Raw genomic sequence first — 21,317 nt, forward strand, 5'->3', positions numbered from 1 at the left:
CCTCCTCTCTTCCAGATCTCGCAAAAGTTGGACGGTTTCCTGCATTGACTATGTGCAGGTTTGTACTGCTCACAAATTCCATCATATCAGAGCCTCTCGAATTTATATCTGTGCTGCCCCAAATGATATGGTGAGCATTTATGTCACTGCCGATTACAAGCGGTAAATCACTTTTGCAGCAGTATGATACAACCTTTTTGAAGTCATCGCTTGGCGAAGGTTGGTTATGCGGCATATATGCCGAACAATAGACATATTTTCTGTCTATGCCATCAATAGTCATATCAACTGTGACAGCACAAATATCCCGAGTTGTGAGCTCCGATATGAGAGAAACATCGAGAGCACTATTTGCAAGTATGCATGCTCGAGGCATTTCGCGTGGATTTGTCATACCGGTCTTGTTGAAGGCAACAAAGACTGGGTTTAACAATTTTCCAACGTAGAAGTTTCCCTTTTGGAAATATGGTTCTTGAACCAAAGCTATAGAAGCTTTACCTTCTTGCAGAATTCTGGATAGATTTATAGTTGCTGTACGTTTATGCTGGAGATTGATTTGTGCCACTCTAACCATTATCAATCAGAGTAATGAACACCCCATCTCCAGCACTTATCGTACAACAACTAGAAGAAACCAAATATATTGGCTTATAATCGCCTATAGCGAACCATGTAAGGATTTTTTTTAATGTTTTAATCATTTAAATCTCACGAGTTGCGAAGAAAGAAGTCGTCCACTGTGCCAGAGCTTCGCTTAACACAGTAAGGGAAAACCAAGATATTCCGTTCACGACTGCATTGTTTAACCTCCTGCAGCCATTCAGTCATCGGCACGGAAATACACCTTGGCTTAGGAGATCCTATTTTTGTGGCCTTTTACGACATGGAACAGGAAACCAGTGGATCAATTCTTGGTAGAAAATAATTCCGCCGGATGCCACACGGCTTACCTGTTTGGTGGACTTATACCACCGGTACAGGTGGACCGTGGCGTTATTCTTAGCCAGTTGGGAAACCGCTACCGACACTACACGGCTATCTAGGCTGCTCAGAGAGGGAAGTTGACATTGATGGTCAACTTCCATGGATGGCCGAGCAGCCGAGTGGGAAGTGTTAAAAGGGCAATTATTATGAAAAAAATCATTTGCCAACTTTATCATTCGCTAGGTTCTAATCGGTCACTTGAATAAGTTTTTAGTTCAGTTCATCCACCATAATCTTTATTTTTGTTTTTATTGTGAGAACCTTTAAATTGTTTCATTTTTAACGTAATTGTGCTCGGTCGTGTCTTACTAACACCCTTGTAATTTTTTTCCAACTACCGATACAGCAGTAGTTTGCATGTGAAGGAATGGCGGTCGACGACCCTTGGATTCAATTTATACGGCACCCAATTGCTACCTTTCTGATCATTCCCATTGCTTGTAAACGTTAAAAAATGTTTGTTTGAGTAACTCCAAGTCAATTTTAAAGTTTTTCATGCGTTTGCGACGGGTCTTGCTCGAGCAACCCAAGTAATCACGACACATTATAACCAAGCATTTTTTCTACTTTAAAAATTCGCTTATAGAAATTGATTAAATGCAATAGCGTTAAAAATGCATTTATTAACATTATAAAGCTGAAAAGGGCAATTACTAGACTCTTTTGAGATTCGACAGATGAAGCAGAAATTACACATGATTAATGCAAATGTCTACTCTATAAATGGTAACAATATAAATGTAACCAGAGCGCTCAAATAACGCTTTACAAAAAAAAATCAAATATTGAAAAGGTATTTAACATTCAAAGTAAATACATAAATATCACAATTGATACTGTTTATGACGTATTATTTTTATATTGTATTTATTTATCGCTCCAATATCTTCGATCTTTCCAATGCTACATATTGTTGTAATAATCGTTATAAATATAGATAATAATATTTTTAATCGAAGCATACTGCTGAATCGGGAGTGAGACATTATGTCCATAGAATGAGTGTTATGAAAAAACTACTCTACCAATGAAATGGGTTTGTTTCTTTGCAATGCTAAAAGTCAGTTACAGTACTCAGTCAATTAAACAGCAACTGACTATAAGACTTTTTATACGCACAAAATGCTTATTTAGTCGACACAAATTCTTACATCGAAAACGCAGAAGGCATGATTTGATTCGATTTTCACCAAACGAGATGCAGCAGAGTAATTACTGACAATATGTAGCTCCAGAAACAGGAACTAGCTGCATAATATACCATCAATTACTTTTCCAATGGCACAATAGCTACCCGAGGAATCAAACATACAATAGAGAAACTTGGGTACACACAAACTTTTAAAAAATCAGCCGAATCAGTCTCCTCACCAATTTCTGAATTAGCTCAACAATAAAAATGTGCCATTTTTTAATGCATGCTAGAAAAAAATTAACAAGAACTCTTCTAAAATGTACCAGTGAAAGTAAAAGTTCTATGATGGCACTGGTTTTGTATACTTAAGTATGAAATTGTGTCGAGTATTTTATTTGATTATAAATAAATATTATTTCTGATATTGTTTTCGACAATTTTTAATAATATCGAGTAAAGAACTTCAAATAAATTTTACGGATTATTTGTAAATTTGGCCAAGCTTCGATGCTGAGTTAACAAGAATCGGAAAATTATTGTAGATTGATTTTCATTGCTGCTGTAATTATTGCTGTCACAATGCGCTGAACTTTCATCCAAAAACAGCAAGATTTGAAGTGTGCAATGAACAATTCCATTTGAATTAAAAGGATTTTTTTGTTTTTTTTCGGCTTAAATTTTACATAAGCATTACCAATGCCCGAAAAGTAAAACTAGCATCACCAGTTGGGGCCATTGGTTCAGTATTTTTTTTAAATGTTTAGTTTACACAAGTAATTACAAGAACCTTCTGTGAATACTTTCCCCAGTCATATTAACCCCTTGTATTCCAACAAAACATTCTTATTGAACTCATTCAACCGTCATAACGAAACGATTGACTAATTATTGTCGTCCCTGTCAGGGAAACACTAAACGTATCTGTCAGCACCCTGACGAGTTCTGAGTGGTTTGTGTTGATTAGTTTTAGTTTGTATAGTGTCTAAACATGCCGCCGTCGCCAATAACTCAGATATACAAGTATAATAACAATAACTTAGACGTTTGCCGAGTGATGAATAGAAACGCATCAGACAGTGATTAATTCAAGTAGTTTGTCATTGAGTCGATGAAAACGATTCCATTCCGTCACCTTCAATCAGACGCGACGCATAGTAATTTGTAGTATGGTCTTTGGTTCGTCAAATCGTTTCATACTGTTGATTCCATTCGTTGAACTCCGACAGTCATGAAACATTCATTCGATCAATTAACAGAGTGTCAACAGGACTGGATGGATTCGAAGTGCTCCATGTGATGCACTCTCTAAGGATAATACATATATCTAGGTTCAGTCTAGTAAGGAACGGTGCAACAAAAGCGCTCCATAAAAGAGTTCCGATGAATGTCACTTTTTTCCGAACGGACATGTTTCTGGTTCACGTACATTCCTCTCGGCTTGCGCCATTATTCTACATACCCATGGAGGACCTCTTGAGTACTGCTTATGACGATGTGTTCTAGTGTGACTCAGAGATGCTACTGTAATCAATGGCTCGAAAATGCTGACAACCAGAAAAAATTTTACCCCAAAATTTGAATCACTCTAACCGATAAGCACCGATGCAAATCTAACTGCCCGGTGACGGCTACACAGCGATTCAGAAATTCATTAAGTTCGGTTAGGTTATTTCATGCGCGCCATCGACCCGCTCCAAACTACACCCAGCGCTTTTCAATACGCGATGCATCCATACGATGGAAGCAATGGTGCATTTTCAATCGATGCTTGCCTCTACTCTAGGTAATGATTCTTCAAGTAGAATTGATCGGCTTGTATATCCATCTAGCAATCTGCTATCTGCATTCAAAATTTGATTTATTTAATATGAAATTAATGCTGTTTAAAGTTTAGTCCTTTAGTTTTTAGCTTTTAGTCTTTAGTCTTTAGTCTTTAGTCTTTAGTCTTTAGTCTTTAGTCTTTAGTCTTTAGTCTTTAGTCTTTAGTCTTTAGTCTTTAGTCTTTAGTCTTTAGTCTTTAGTCTTTAGTCTTTAGTATTTAGTCTTTAGTCTTTAGTCTTTAGTCTTTAGTCTTTAGTCTTTAGTCTTTAGTCTTTAGTCTTTAGTCTTTAGTCTTTAGTCTTTAGTCTTTAGTCTTTAGTCTTTAGTCTTTAGTCTTTAGTCTTTAGTCTTTAGTCTTTAGTCTTTAGTCTTTAGTCTTTAGTCTTTAGTCTTTAGTCTTTAGTCTTTAGTCTTTAGTCTTTAGTCTTTAGTCTTTAGTCTTTAGTCTTTAGTCTTTAGTCTTTAGTCTTTAGTCTTTAGTCTTTAGTCTTTAGTCTTTAGTCTTTAGTCTTTAGTCTTTAGTCTTTAGTCTTTAGTCTTTAGTCTTTAGTCTTTAGTCTTTAGTCTTTAGTCTTTAGTCTTTAGTCTTTAGTCTTTAGTCTTTAGTCTTTAGTCTTTAGTCTTTAGTCTTTAGTCTTTAGTCTTTAGTCTTTAGTCTTTAGTCTTTAGTCTTTAGTCTTTAGTCTTTAGTCTTTAGTCTTTAGTCTTTAGTCTTTAGTCTTTAGTCTTTAGTCTTTAGTCTTTAGTCTTTAGTCTTTAGTCTTTAGTCTTTAGTCTTTAGTCTTTAGTCTTTAGTCTTTAGTCTTTAGTCTTTAGTCTTTAGTCTTTAGTCTTTAGTCTTTAGTCTTTAGTCTTTAGTCTTTAGTCTTTAGTCTTTAGTCTTTAGTCTTTAGTCTTTAGTCTTTAGTCTTTAGTCTTTAGTCTTTAGTCTTTAGTCTTTAGTCTTTAGTCTTTAGTCTTTAGTCTTTAGTCTTTAGTCTTTAGTCTTTAGTCTTTAGTCTTTAGTCTTTAGTCTTTAGTCTTTAGTCTTTAGTCTTTAGTCTTTAGTCTTTAGTCTTTAGTCTTTAGTCTTTAGTCTTTAGTCTTTAGTCTTTAGTCTTTAGTCTTTAGTCTTTAGTCTTTAGTCTTTAGTCTTTAGTCTTTAGTCTTTAGTCTTTAGTCTTTAGTCTTTAGTCTTTAGTCTTTAGTCTTTAGTCTTTAGTCTTTAGTCTTTAGTCTTTAGTCTTTAGTCTTTAGTCTTTAGTCTTTAGTCTTTAGTCTTTAGTCTTTAGTCTTTAGTCTTTAGTCTTTAGTCTTTAGTCTTTAGTCTTTAGTCTTTAGTCTTTAGTCTTTAGTCTTTAGTCTTTAGTCTTTAGTCTTTAGTCTTTAGTCTTTAGTCTTTAGTCTTTAGTCTTTAGTCTTTAGTCTTTAGTCTTTAGTCTTTAGTCTTTAGTCTTTAGTCTTTAGTCTTTAGTCTTTAGTCTTTAGTCTTTAGTCTTTAGTCTTTAGTCTTTAGTCTTTAGTCTTTAGTCTTTAGTCTTTAGTCTTTAGTCTTTAGTCTTTAGTCTTTAGTCTTTAGTCTTTAGTCTTTAGTCTTTAGTCTTTAGTCTTTAGTCTTTAGTCTTTAGTCTTTAGTCTTTAGTCTTTAGTCTTTAGTCTTTAGTCTTTAGTCTTTAGTCTTTAGTCTTTAGTCTTTAGTCTTTAGTCTTTAGTCTTTAGTCTTTAGTCTTTAGTCTTTAGTCTTTAGTCTTTAGTCTTTAGTCTTTAGTCTTTAGTCTTTAGTCTTTAGTCTTTAGTCTTTAGTCTTTAGTCTTTAGTCTTTAGTCTTTAGTCTTTAGTCTTTAGTCTTTAGTCTTTAGTCTTTAGTCTTTAGTCTTTAGTCTCTAGTCTTTAGTCTTTAGTCTTTAGTCTTTAGTCTTTAGTCTTTAGTCTTTAGTCTTTAGTCTTTAGTCTTTAGTCTTTAGTCTTTAGTCTTTAGTCTTTAGTCTTTAGTCTTTAGTCTTTAGTCTTTAGTCTTTAGTCTTTAGTCTTTAGTCTTTAGTCTTTAGTCTTTAGTCTTTAGTCTTTAGTCTTTAGTCTTTAGTCTTTAGTCTTTAGTCTTTAGTCTTTAGTCTTTAGTCTTTAGTCTTTAGTCTTTAGTCTTTAGTCTTTAGTCTTTAGTCTTCAGTCTTTAGTTTCTAGTTTCTAAATTTTAATTTTTAGTATTTCATCACATAAGCTAAGCATAATTCAATACATTATCACCAGCCGATCCCAACCGTAAACCGAACGAGAACTTGAATGCAAATCGGCGAACTGCGAAGCTGGCATATTCCTTTTCGCGTAGCTTTTTGCACTTTACGCTCGTCCATTTTTCCAACATCGATGGCAGCTTGTTCGACAAAATCAGTATTAAAACAAACAAGGACCCGATGGAACTTTAGACCCGGGTGCATGCAGGTACACATTCTCGAGAGCGTGTCGATTGTTGTTTTACCACTTGGCTTGATTTTACACCCTGTCTGCATTCAGCGAGGTTATTTTTTGCTTTCATCATCATCATCAACAACAGCAGCAGCAGCAGTAGCAGCATGCATCGCCATGAGCTGCATATCACTCGGTGGTATCCGGTAGTCATGTTTCTTGATCCCTTTTTTGTCGCAGCCTGCACGGGATATTGCCCTGGGTAATTCTAGACTACGCTGCAAACCGGGGCGTATCATCGTGTACAATAAATGAAAGAAAAAAAATCCTTTTGAGACAGGACGAAGCCCTCCGCGATGACCTCTCACGCAACTGAATACAGGTAGTGAGGAGTCTGACAATTGGTTTGTGTACCTTGATAATTGCACTTTCACGGATGTGTCTGCCACATTGTCAAGTGTGGTGCGACAAAACGAAACAAGTTGTAGACATTTGTTAGTATTTAGTACATTGACGGTTTCTGTATGTTTATTGTGAAGCGTTCGAAAAAATAAATATTTTCTTCTTGTTTGGTAATGTTTCAAACTATAATCAATTTCAACTTATTCAATCAAACATATTTTATTTGTTACAAACTAAAGGGAGTTCTGCATCCCTGTGTTGAAATTTGTTTTCATAAATTAAAGGTTTTTTAAATCTCTTTCGTTCTACAATGCCATGTAAAAAACAGGAAATTTGTTTCATTTTCACAAGGTCCGTAAAGCCATTTTGTGTTAACATATTCCCCTAAACGTCAGTTTTAAGTTTTGCTTATATATAATTAAACACAACTTGAAATACTCTAGGTCGAGGAAACTAAAAACAATTTTAAAATGTCAACGAAAATATATTTCATAATTTTAAATCTTGTATTAATTGTAAGAACAGAAGCAGAATACAAAGTAGTGAATTATTTATAGCATAAATATATATTGTTAAAGTGGTTAAAGCCGAGGTAAAGTGAATGTTATCAAAAAATATTGTTAAAGTTGAACAATTTAAATATTCTACAGCAGAAAAGGTGACAGAATCAGAATTGACTAGCTCTCAATTGGTTGAAACTTAGCACTCGCCAAACTTTCAAAATGGGACAAGAGTTTGTAAAATCGCCCAGAGAAAAACTACAGTTTTTATTTTTTGTACAAGTGTTGTTATTTTGGTTCTATTTGATCATTAAAATGACATTCCAAAATAATCGTTGAAAATAATTTTTAATAAATTTACTGTAAAATTAAATTTTTTGTCACGTTTTCAATAAAATGATGCCATTATTTAACAAATGCAATTGAACTTTTACTGATCGCGGATAATAGTAATTTTTTCATTTATATTTGATACAATTTTTGATGTTTTCAATTTTCAGGACCTTTGAAAAGTTTAAATAAATATAAATAAATATATATCATGACACAATCAAATATCGTCGAACTTAAATCCGTCCGCCTAAAATTCCATGAGCATTGACAAATTCGCGCTTCGCAACATCCGGCGCGTATTAGGAGAGCCATGCCGCGAGTAGTACTTTTTGTCGTGAGTTTTAAAATGATTGCTGGACCACGAATTTTTTAATGGATTCAGATTCTACTACGTTTTATTGAATAATGATATTTTTCCCAATTTTTCATAAATCCAGAATATTGAAAAGATTTTACTCGTTTTCAAAAATTGTATAAAATAAGTTTGAAAATCCCTGAAGAAGGCTGACACTTGAGCGGTTATTTTGTGACGAGTAGTTGAATTCAACTAAAACTGCGGCATATTTAAAAGTTTGACGGATGGAAAGTTATTTGGGATTATTTTCCACTGAAAATAATCTTAACTAAAGAATTGATATTAGAATTTTCTTTGCAAGATTTTGTTTTCAGTGACGGTCTGTCAAAACTAACCATGCTTTCGAGCATGGTTGACAGTTTCGTGCTTTTTGACATCAATGGGCATGGTTCGAGCTTTTTGACATCAAAATAACCGCTCGAGTGTCCGATTTCAACCAAATGCTTATACCACGATGATAAAAGTTCATTCCAACAACTTTTTTCCCTTAAGAGAAGGAAAAGCGAAGTCTTCTACAAAGTTTTAGAACTTCTAACGAGAAGAAACTTTGTCGAAGTAGCTATAGGTCTAATGTAAAAAGTTTCGGATATATGAAGTATTTTCGTTTGAAACTCCTTAAAATCAATATTTTGTACCTAACTTTTTTCGAAATTGTTTTCAATGTCTACGATGTTCGAGACAATTACTAAAAACTTAAAATTACATACTTTGTTGAAGACTGTGTACAATTTGGCATTCTTCTTGAAAAGCTATATAACATTTTAACTTTTATATAGATTACCTTTAACTACTTATAGGAAGCAGGGTCGCAGACCAAAAGGCACTTACAGATACTTTTTGGAGAGCTTAAATTTAGTAAATTAGAGTTACGAAGTGCGTAACGTGGCCCTTTGAAAATGTGTTAATAGGACTACGAAATATAATGTGTTTTTTCATCATTTTCTTAAGAAAACGTTCACTAAAACGAATATTTTTGGTTTATTAAAAGTATGTTCAAAAATTAAAATTAAACATTAGTGTAGCTTTGGTTCAAATCTGTTTATTTGTAAAATAATGATTTTATGGATAATGAGATGAAAAATTTCGTTTTACAAAACCTTTATTATTATTTTTTTAAATTCTTTTGAAAAGACAGAATAATCAAATAGAACTGAATTAATAAACACTACACTTGCACAAAAAATAAAAATAGTTCGGGACGATTCTACGAATTCTGACTCTATGGCAAACCATTTATTTTGTCCAGAGGAAGAGAACAATGCGAATCGAAAATAATATTTAAGAAATTGAATTTGTTTTGTGCATGCACTTTAACAAAGCGCTTTTATTTGAACAAATGGTTATTGTATGAAAAAAGTGTTCAAGAAGAACTTGCAGGAAATTGGTAGGGTGCTCTTACAAAATACACACACCGAAAAAAAGTAGAACACTTTTCAAATATCGACTCTTTATCTTTATTTTTTGTGCAAAGCACATTCCTTTTGTGAAATTTTGCTTTTCTGTTTGAACAGACTTCGCAACCGATTCATAGCGTACAAAATCATTGCATGACTAGTACTGAGACCCTACTCACATTAAGAATCCTTCCAGGTCGAGGCACGAAATACAACAGGATTGTAAGACCGGCGTACTATGCATTGAACCGCAGAATCGGAGTTTTTGGTTCAATATTATTAATTCAAACTTGTTATTGAGATCAATACTTAACATTAATTTTTATTGGCACCTTTTGATAACAGAAGAAGTTATAATTAAAACCATTTACAAGCATTCGCAAAACATTAAATTTTTGATGAAAAATAGTCATTGAAAGAACAATATTGATTATAAGGTGTACTCAGTTTGCTCAGTTTTGAAGTCTTAACAAGTTATTGGTAATTATATATTAAACTAACGAGTCCCTGCACACTTCGTAACGCAATAATATTAGATTAGATTTAAATTAAACCAAACTACGTTCAATGTTAAAGAATATTGAAAACCTAAGTATAGAAATGCTCTATGATAAACAACATTTTTCGTATTTTTACGTTACAGTCATGTGGCTTTTGCCCAAACTGGTTTCCCACGAATTACCAAAACCCTTGAATCGGAACATTGAGTTTTATTGATGGTAACATCAAAAGTCGAACGGATGGGAAATTGAAGACGTGCAAATCCAAATGACAGTGAATATGATTTTTTCCCATAAATACGTTTATTTCATAGGCAATATACATAAGTTTTTCTTCGCCGTGACATCCATAATACATAGTACTTTAAACCTAATACATTTCGAATATCATATTAGTATGTTGGTATTCATTAGTTAATCTAAACACTGTTTTTATCAAACGATTTGCTTTTATAAAATTCATTAAATGAAATACATTTATATTGTACATTATTTTATAACTATTTCAGGTTTGTTTCTATCAGTTCATCACTTCCATTCAATATAAATTGGATTGGTTTGAACTCGTGGAAGAGAAAGGAGTCTAACATAAAATAAAATTTAAATTGGAACTTCAATGGACTTAATGAAATGATAAAGAAGTTTCTTGTAAGAAAGCTCACGACAAGCAAGAATGTCGCCAACTGGGACATTGGATAGTCTACCTTGGGTACACAAGGAATTTAATAGTTGAGATCTGACATCACGATACTCCACGTATGTCCAAACGACATGATTAATATCGCGATAACCTTCGCCACAAGCACAATGATTAGTCTCGGAAAGTCCAATTCGAAGGAGATGTGCATCTAACGTGTAGTGATTAACCATGAGTCTGGACACCACACGAATGAAATCCCTACTCACATCCAGTCCCCTAAACTATGCCTTTGTCGATATTAGGAATAATTCAGTGCATCCACCGACCCAGATCATCTTTGTCCCTAGAAGCTTGCCAGCTGGCAAGTGTTTTTTGACAAGACGCGCTATAGAATGTGTTGAAAGCAATCGGTCTCTCATAAACTCCACCCTCAATAGCACCACGTTTGGCTGAAATATCGGCTCTTTCATTTCGTGCAATGGAGCAATGAGTGAATATGGTTGAAATGCGTTAAACAAAAACTTTTTCACCTTTAAATTTGCCAGTCAAAATTGTTGCCTTGATAGCATTTGCCAGTAATTTTTTAACTTTCTACGTTTTGCTTTCTCTATAGAAAGGTATTAGAAACCGACTTTTGAACGGAGCCTCGGAGACCCATAGTGTTATATACCATTCGACTCAGTTCGACGAGATCGGAAAATGTGTGTGTGTGCGCACTTCTGGAAGATATTTTTACCGCTCAAATCTCTCAGAGATGGCTGAACCGATTTTAAAAAACTTAGGCTCGTTTGAAAGCTACTGTTAGGCCATTGATCAAGTTCGAAGATCAAATGGCTGTGACTTTTGGTTCTGGAGATATGATGGTATAAATGACGTAACCGATAAAACGTGTTGTTTTTTCACCGCGCAAGTTTCTCGGAGATGGCTGAACCATTTTTAACAAGTCTAGGCCCGTTTCAAAGCTATTGTTAGGCCATTGATCAAATTCGATTATCAAATGACTGTGACTTTTGGCTCCGAAGATATGATGGTATAAGTGACGTAACCGACAAAACGCGTTGATTTTTTTACGCGCAAGTTTCTCGGAGATGGCTTAAGCGATGTTAACAAGCTTAGACTCGTTTAAAAGCTACTATTGGGCCATTGATCAAGTTTGAATATCAAATGGCTGTGACAATTGTTTCCGGAGATATAATGGTATAAGTGACGTAAGTATATAAGGGTGCCAATATTTTGGGATCACCTCTAATTTCGTTAAGCGCTATTGTTCAAAAGTTCAAGCATTAGAGCGATGAAAAACAACGTTTTTTGTCGGTTACGTCACTTATACCATCATATCTTCGGAACCTAAAGTCGCAATCGTTTGATCTTTGAACTTGATCAATGGCCTAATAGTATGGCAGGCAATATGTTCCTGTGGTTTGAAGCCAACAATTTTTCACACTACCAGAACTATAAATGCAGAAATCTATCGATCTGAGTGTCTCCAGAAGAGATTGCTGCCTTTTTATAAGAAGCATAGTACACCTCCACTGTTTTGGCCGGATTTAGCGTCGGCTCACTATGCCAAAACCACTCTCAATCGGCTTGCGGCAAAGGGTATAAATTTCGTTGAGAAAAATATCAATCCATCAAATTGCCCTCAGCTTCGACCCATCGAACGTTACTGGGCAATCGTGAAGAGGGTCTTCAAGAAGACTGGTAAGGCACATGCAGGAGTTAAAAAAAGCGTCCAAAAATGCGATGCAACACTTGTCCGGAACTTGATGAAGAGCGTTCGATCAAAAGTTCGAACATTCGTGAAGGAATAACTTAAATTTCATCCGATTTTCATTATGCTCAAGTTTAACCTCGTACAATAAAGGATCAATTTTCAGTTTGAATAAAATATCGTTTTTTATCATAATTTGAAAGAAAAATATGTGGATAGCTTATTTTACACATTTACATTTTACACACGATGGGAATAAATCTAACATTGACGCGACGTAAAAATGAGCGAGTGCCTGTTAGTGGACTACATGAAATACTTCGGGAACCACTGTACTAAGCGGCTAAAGTTGCAATACTAAGTGATAGTAATTATTCAATTTAAATTGATATGCACTGATGAGTCATAGACGAAAAATGAAGAACATTAAAAGTGAACACATATAATGATACTATAATACCAGGAATAAAATATAACTACTTTTGGAACAACATGCTACTACCCATTTGCTGAGAAAACGATGAGTTTCTGTGAGCAACTGCTATATCGAATTATCCGGAACCACCGACCTGGAAGCAACGGTCCAAAAATGTCATCATTGGTTCGAAGCGTCATTTCAAGTAAAATTACTAAACCATTACGGGGGCCAAACATTTTCTGAAACATAGCAAACATCCCCCGCTAACCGCCAACGTACATGTACCGTCGTGGCACCGTGGAGAGTTGTAAACTTTGTATGATTCCCTTGAATGCCAACATAGATTGTACTGTGCAAGATTCCGTGGAGTGCAAACAAAAAAAAAGCTTGGAAATTCGCGCGCGACAGTACCGACATTACGCCCGGTAGGGTAGTTTGAACACGACAGTGGGAAAAAAGTATAGCCACCAGCCACCACAAAGTGTTACATAGATAAAGAGAGTGGAAAATTAAAATTAAAACTGTCGGCTTTGATGTAAATAGAGTTGAATGAAGCTCAGCCAGTTGAGTCCGTCGCGGTGCGGCTGAGTATCTCTTCTGGCGGAAATGTAATGACGTCGAGACAAGTCGATAACAGAGTCCGCTGTTTTTTGCCACAACGTACGGCGGCAGCCTACATGCATTCGGTGGGTTTTTCTTCGGTGCTCACGGGATAAAGATACATTCAGCGGACGACCGGTACTGGAAAGTAGGAAGAGTACTGGTGACTGGGTTTTGCAGCTGCGGGATTGATGGAAATGTGCTTCTCCCTGCGGAAATGTAAGATGTAATCGCGGCTTTTTCACTCGAGTGTAGTGCAGCCACTTGAGACTGATAGCACTAATTCTTGTTGGTTCGTCTTTGAAGTGAATTTCGGATGGTTTTTGATCTTACTTCGGGGATCTTTAGATTGGAAAATTAATACGTGGTGTGATATGCGCCAATTGACTTACCCCAGATAGGCCACTTTTCGCACGAGTCTTTGCTGGAAGTGAAGAAAAAGGGGTAATATTAGAGAAAGTAGCACGTATTTGCGATTAATTATTCTGTGTTTTAAAAAGAAGGGGAGCGCATCTTGTTCAATTGACAAAGTTTATGCAATGACACCAATATTTTCTTGGTTTTGCACATTGAATGACTTATTAGTAATTGAGGGGTTTCAACCATAGTTTAAAAATTATGAGACCCGGCAAAATTATACACTGTAATTGCACTTATGATTGATTGAAAATTTTATTTCTCAATTCGTCTTTGACTCATTACTGCAAAAAAACCATTAATTTTTACTATCTTTTTACGATCAGTAAGTTGCCGCTCATTTGCTTAAGAGACATAAGAAAACACATTTGTCTTTCAGTGCAGCTGTCTGAAACTGCCTTTTAAAAAAGTGTATACTGCGGTTCGAATTGAAATGATATGCACTGATGAGTCGAAGACGAAACATGATCGAAAACTTTGTATATAACACAAGAATTTTGTTTATTTCTCGTTTCGTCCATTGATTCGTTATCGATGCTGTTGCTAGAGACTTCGTGGGAAGAAGTCAAAAATTTGCTAGATGTATCAGTACTGGATAAGAAAAAGTTTTAGGCAGAAACAAAAATTTTCCTTTGAAAATCGCGATCTTGGTATGAAATGTCATTCAAATTAAAAAAAGTAATTTTTGTAATTTGACTTTAAAATTTAAAAATCGTGTTTTTTTTTCAATGTTTTTTTTTCGAGCATTTGACTTATCATGTGATCATCACTATTTATTAAATCCATAGTTTGTTCTAGCATGAGGGATTCTGGAGAAAGAGTTTAACCGACGACACGACCTGCCACTCGCTATTAAAAACTGTATCGCAAATTTAACTACCCCTCAGTAACTCGTAATGTCAAAACGAAATTGTTCGAAAAATGAATGAAACTGGCAACTCAGCCTGAAAAACTGATGTTTTTAAAATAACACCTACCGTTACCGTAGTTACATTTATTTACCTTAATCTTTTCACAGCAGTTGAAAGAGAAAAATTAAATCTAAATATTTTCAACAGCAAAAGTTGTTTTGCTACCGAGCAGCTCTCCCATCTCTACAGAATACCATTCGTTTGATGATCGTGCAGTTTTTTTTTGCACCGGTTCTCGAAGCCACACTGTTATGTTTTTCAAGATCAACATGGGTTTAAATTTGTATAAGGAACCAATCAGAGTTTACGACGGCCCTTATTAAGAGAATATTCGTAGTATTTATGTTTACTAGAGGAGTTGGGCATAATTTATCAGATCTACTTATACCATACCGAGTTTCGCAACTGACGATAAAGAGACTTTCGAATATCAGAAACTTTTCTAAACAAAAATATTCGCTCTTATTCTAAAATCTATTCCTAATAACGCTAGCAAAATCCATCGAAAAGTCAATATGCATTATTCAAAAACAGGGTGTATAATCGATTTATTATTAATGCTGCTCTGACTTAATCTCTGGACATATTTGAACAGATACTGAATTGTGCTAGTATCTTTTCGGTATCTTCAAGTGAAAATTTCGATCTAATTCGTAGATTCTAATCAAACAAAATAATCATATGAAACCAGTTTTGAATCGCTAAAAATTACGAAAAAAAATCATGGGGCATATAGTTGATTTAATCTTGCTGTTTCAAAAACAGGGTAACGGGAATGTTTTTGGTTGATATGTATCTAATGGCCCTTATTACCGGTATCACTTCACGGTGAAAATCGAATGAAGTGAATGTAAATCTTTATTACGGAAGTCGCTTTAGAGACAAAAGTAATTACTTGGATGCACTTGATGTCATTATGAACATCACGCCACCAACATTTTGTTGAAAAAATAAGTTTTTTCCATTACAATGATCACTTCACTATGCGTGATACTGGTAATAAGGAAAATCAAGTAAAGTGACATGTAAGTGAAGTGAATGTGAAAGTAAAAGTGAGAACGGTAATAAGGGCCAATATGTTTATGAATGAAGAAGTCTTTCCGGGAATCGATGTACTTCAATTTTATAACACAGAGCTTTTATTAGTGGCCAAAATATCCGTTAATCTACATAATCATTTGTTGAACTTGGATCTGGTGCCCCGACTTGGAAGGATCATTCTGTAATTCGGAATAAAAAAGTCCAATACGATCGAAAAAGGTTACTTTCAAACTACTTACAGTGTGATGAAATTCTAAAATCTTCTGAAAACGATAGATCAAACCATCATTTCTAAATAAATAAGTCCGAGCAATTTGCAATTATTACAATTGCTCGAACCGTATCGCATTTGTAGCTAATTCTTCATCACTTTCTCGATCAATTGCAGTCCTCAATGAGCCATATTGCTTCCCGACATGTTTTCCCGGGTAGAAGATTCGAGGGTATGGTTCTCGTGAATTGCCTCACGAGATCTCGAGGATCCATTGAGCTTCCTGCGTTTGTAATTTGCATTACGTCATGACACTTATTATCCTGACCAGGTGTCATATATGATGTCCTAAAATGATTCGTCATAATGCAACATTAAGACTTTTGAACCTTGACTGAATCTGATCCAATACCTTTTCACAAATATTTCACGCAAAGTATTCCAGCAATAACTAATTTAAACTCAGAAATAACTAGTTCTAACTCAGAAAAAGTTTGGCTAGAGAAAATCGTTCTGATTTTTTTCGACATTGTGGTTTATTTATTTACTATGGGACTCCTTGGTAACTAGTTCGTAGCAACTTAAACAGTGTTGCGCAAGAAGATTTTTTGAATCATTTTCAAGGGGTCGCTATATTTGTGGTAACTGGCGGTAAATCACTCACGAACACATTTTTTCCAGATTTTTCTTTGGAGTGCCTGGTCGTGTCGTCGGTTTAACCGCAAGTTACGACGATAGATATTATGCAATCAATTCGGGATTTGATTAAAGCCGCAATAAAAACGGCTTTAAAAATATTTCGGTGAACTGATAACAAATCAAGGTTGATGAGCCTACAACGATTTTCGTAGCTTGGAAGGTTGGCTGCATCTCTCCATGGCAGACGACGCAAAGCAAAACGAACGAATTTTCGCTGAACAGCTTCTATTCGCAGCTTATCCGTTTGATAATATGGCGCCAAAAAACAACGACAGCGTACTGCAGGGTTGAGCGGAGTAAAGAGCAATAATGTGATTTAAGGCAGTTTGTTGAAGTTTTTTGGAATGCGGAAGTCCTAGCATCTTAGAAGCTTTAGAGATTGAGCTTGAGAATCTAATATCCTTGATTGATGAAACCCGCTCCAGGACCGCTGTCGAAATAGTGTCGTCATACGTGATCGTGTTTCGTTTGCGAGAGAATGAGATGACATTTTGAGGCGTTTAGTACCATCTTGTAAGAAAGTAGGGTCATCAGAATCCTTGATGAGATGGAACAATTTAAAATCATCGGTAAATGTCAGCTTCATGCAATGTAACGAAAAATTCAAATATTTAAGTATCTCAAGTTTGAAGTATAATAAGAATACGAACGGTCCCAGATGGCTTCCTTGTAAAGCTTGCTTCATTTAGAATTGGAACAAATTTTTGCTCATATTGTGGAAGCTCTTGGCGCCCACGTGTCGATAATTTTGTCAGTTTCACGTATGATTTTCAACATTCCGCAAATCGACTGTACTTTGTAAACAATCAACATGGAAGCCGAAAAAAGTGAAAAAATTGTGCACAGTTTTTTTGGAAAATCCATTGTGGTCTGCATCTAGGCTAGCTAAACAGCTGAAATTGCCCAGAAATACCGTATGGCGCATTATCAAACGGTATAAGGAACCATTGACGACGATTCGGAAGCCTCAAGCCAATCGTCGGAGTGGAACTGTCGACCGGAAAAAGCGTGGTAAGATTTTGAAGACGATTAAGAGGAATCCTAATCTGTCGGACCGTGATTTGGCCAGAAAATTCGGTGCTGCCCATAGTACCGTGAGGAGAACTCGACTCCGGGAAGGAATCAAGTCGTATCGAGCTAGCAAACAGCCACCTCGGACCATAGAACAGAATAGGTGTGGTCAAAATTCGTGCTCGGAAACTATATGACCCGGTGCTGACCAAGTTCGACGGGTGTCTTCTGATGGACGATGAAACCTATGTCAAGGCTGACTTCGGGCAAATCCCAGGTTAAAAATTTTTGTATACATTTGTATAAAAAAAGATCTTGAATTCAATAATAAATAACTGAAATACAGGCAATTGTCTTTGTTCCAATTCTATCTGAAGCAAGCTTTAGAACTCAGGAATGAATGATGAAGTAACGTTGTGACCTATTTTCACAGTGGTATGTCAGATATGATTCAAGCCATTATGGTCGTTTGCCGGAAATGCCATCGTTGCTCACTTTTCGTTGTATTTTCCTCCAATGCAAACGACCAGCAGCAGGATGACGCAATTGCTCTCGTTTGAAGCGAAACTGGCTCTACGATCATCCCGCAGCAGAGCTACTTACCATGTCGATGGATTGAAGACTAAAGCAATTTTTGTTAAGGGATTTCGTTTTACATGATTTCGTTTGTAGCTTTTCCACAAATGGGCGATCATAACGGGAACAAAAAGGCAACTTTCAGAATTTTTGGTTCATCGCGGATTTGCATATTTTAGTGAAAGGAACTATCAAAATGTTGTACAGGACTCATTTCTTTCTTTCAGAAGGATCAAGTTGAGGAATTTTCTACTGTTAAACAATGTTTGGATCCTTTTTCTCGAATACAATACAGCCAAATGCTGGCTTCATCAGCTCTATTATTTTACGCACTTGAAAAAAACCCTGTGATTTTACATTTTGTTAGATGCACATAAATGGAGCGTCGAAGCTCACGCAAATTTACGCGGAAGAACATTTAATATTGTGTCTAAAACTCCATACATGAAATTCATTGAAATAAAAAAAAAGAATACTGATAGCAACCGTCGCGACTTGAATCGAGAATCATTGAATCGCAAGTACGTCTGTCAATCGACTAAGCCACAGAAGCATGCATCTGCTTGGCTGGTAAAAGGTGCATTTAAATTCATACAGTCGCACCTGCCAGCAGAACGCAAGTTACAGTCGAAACCAGTAAAATTCAAACTCATCTAACATTAAATCATTACAAATGAGATTTTCCGTCATTTGACAAATTAGGTCTTCATGCATAACATCGTATGAGGGATTAAGTCACCAGTAAAATTCAAATTTTTTGGTGTGTAGATTTGCACTAAACTGATGATTTTTACCTCAAATTTTCAATCTTTATTGTTCTTTAGATAACATTTGGAGCCATTAGAAGGATTTTGTATAATGTTCCCCATCGTTTGAAGCGAAACTCGCAGTGTGAACGTCCCGCAGCATAACTGCTTCCTGTGCGGATTGATTCAATACTGAGCTGAATTCTGAATACTGGAACTGATACTAAGCTCTGGACCTGATCCAATAGAAATGATGCACTTGCTTTACTTCCTGCCCAGTCAACTGCGCAGACTAGTATGAACGAAATATATCAAGTGTTAACCTTTTATACCTACCCAGTAGATAATGAAAATGTACTAGGAAGGTGTCATGAGTTTTCTTCTTTGATACTCGTTGATACCAAACAATTCAATTGATTATGTCATACAACTGAAAATGTGATCATAAATTGATGACAATATTTCCGATTTTATGTAGCAAAAATTTGTTTGATACGTTAGATACACCAAGAGATATTCACAATTAAAAACATATCATTCTTTTAGAGCGTATATTTTGAAGGCCCCATAGAAAAGTAAGTTTGTATTCACGACAAAAAATATCCCAAAATCAACATGTTCAAAAAGTTCCATTCAAATCTGAGCGTGTTGAATAAAAACGACCGTTCATAAACCAAAAAAAAGGAGCGACCAAAATCTGCTATTTTTCACGACTCGTCTTTCCCTATAATACAGCATTTAAATAATATGGAAAATCCATCGAGAAAATGGAGAAAATCTAGAAAATTGTTTTGTATAGAACTGGAAATTTTCCACTCAATGCACGTTAGATCTTCAATGATTGTTTGGCGCGTATCGAGAATGCTTGCCAAATGAAGAGCAAAATGTAAATACTAGATTATTATTAAAATCGTTTGGCGCGCAACGGATTGTGTTTTGTGACTATTTTACTGAGCCTACTTGATTCATGTGCTCCACGATTTCCAACCACATGCTTAGTTGAGTATGGACTCCACATGAACAGAAAAAGTCCTCTGTGGACACACAATACAGAGTTTTGACATATTTAAAATATTTAACGTAGAAAGGATTTAATCGTAGACACTCATGTGTAACAACTATAGAAAGAAGGTGAACGAATGAATCATATCGAGGTTACAATAAGTCTATCCGCACCCATTCGCCAATCCTTGAACTGATGGTGGCTTCGCTTCACATCACTGCACATCATTGTTGCATATATTGTGTGCGATGCAATTGTCTTAGATGTAGTCAAAAAATTTCTACAATGATTTTTTCGGGTTTATTAAAGACTGTCCCGGATAGTATGGACGCACTTTGATTTCGCTGTAAATAACTCACAAGTGTTAGATATTCAAATTTTATTCGATATACTGATAATATTAGACTACAACAACAGAATATTATTCTCAACATTTGCTACTTAGCCATTGTAGACTAGCTGGCGCATCATCTTGCGAACGTTCCTCAGTAAATTCCGTACAGACTTCTTGGCGACAAGTTTTGACACTTTTTTCCAATCTTTTTCGAACTGTTCAATGGTTTCGGCTGCCGAGACATGTTTCCTTAGATGTGCCTTTGTTAATGCTCGAAATTCTTCAATTGGTCGAAGTTGTGGGCGATTTGGAGGATTCATGTCTTTTAGGACGAAAGTGACATTTTTGGTAGTATACCATTCTACTGTTGATTTCGAGTAGAGGTAAGAAGCAAGATCTTGCCAGAAGACAACAGGAACCTTGTGGATTTGAATCATGGGTAGAAGTCGTTTTTGTAAACATTCCTTGATGTATATTTCGCTGTTCATTGAAGCAGTGGCGATGAAGGGTTTCGAAATTTTACCGCAGCTACAAATTTCTTGTCAGATCATAGCTTTCTTACCAAATTTTTCGACTTCAATCGATGTCTCGGACTGGTTTAACACTTGCCCATTTTGCACCGTATAATATTGTGGTCCCGGCAAGGATTTGTAATCGAGATTCACGTAGGTTTCGTCGTCCATGATTATGCAGTTCAAATTTCCAGCAAGAATCGTATTGTACAGCTTTCGAACCCTCGGCCTGATCGATGTTTCTTGTTTCGGACTACGTTTTGTTTGTTTCTGCTTCTTATAGGTTCGAAGATTCAAACGTTCTTTAGCACGAAGAACATTTGATTTCGAAGTGCCCACTTTTTTTTACCACATCCCGAACTGAAACCTCCTTCTTTTGCTCGAACGCCTTCAGAATACGTTTATCCAACTGAGGGTTAGCAGGACTTTTTTTTCGACCCGTTTTATGTTTATCCTCAAAAGTGTTATCCTCACCGAACGTCCTGATTGCATTTCGAACGGCCTTTTCACTTACTCCTTACATTTTTGCTATCTTTCTCAGTGACAGTCCGCGTTCTGTGCACCATTTGTACACAATTTTTCGACGTTGTTCTGCTGAAAGTCCACGCATTTCGAAACAAACTAATGAAAACGAATAAACAACTGCACAAGTGGTTAGAGAAGAGTGTAAACAACAGGACG

General features: G+C 35.7%; 1 protein-coding gene across 7 annotated transcripts in view; it reads right to left on the minus strand.

Moving 5' to 3' along the window:
• Positions 1-21,317, minus strand: part of LOC131433707 (uncharacterized) — a 140,741-nt gene that overhangs the window by 30,668 nt on the left and 88,756 nt on the right. For 6 of the 7 annotated variants that reach the window (XM_058600251.1, XM_058600255.1, XM_058600248.1 and 3 more), the window contains one exon: positions 13,568-13,599. The exons of the other annotated variant lie outside the window; for it this stretch is intronic. The gene's annotated coding sequence lies outside the window, so the exon portion shown is untranslated. The remainder of the gene's footprint in view (positions 1-13,567; positions 13,600-21,317) is intronic. 7 annotated transcript variants of the gene reach the window in all.

Source organism: Malaya genurostris, chromosome 3, assembly GCF_030247185.1.
Source record: "Malaya genurostris strain Urasoe2022 chromosome 3, Malgen_1.1, whole genome shotgun sequence".
Taxonomy (NCBI): Eukaryota; Metazoa; Arthropoda; class Insecta; order Diptera; family Culicidae; genus Malaya; species Malaya genurostris.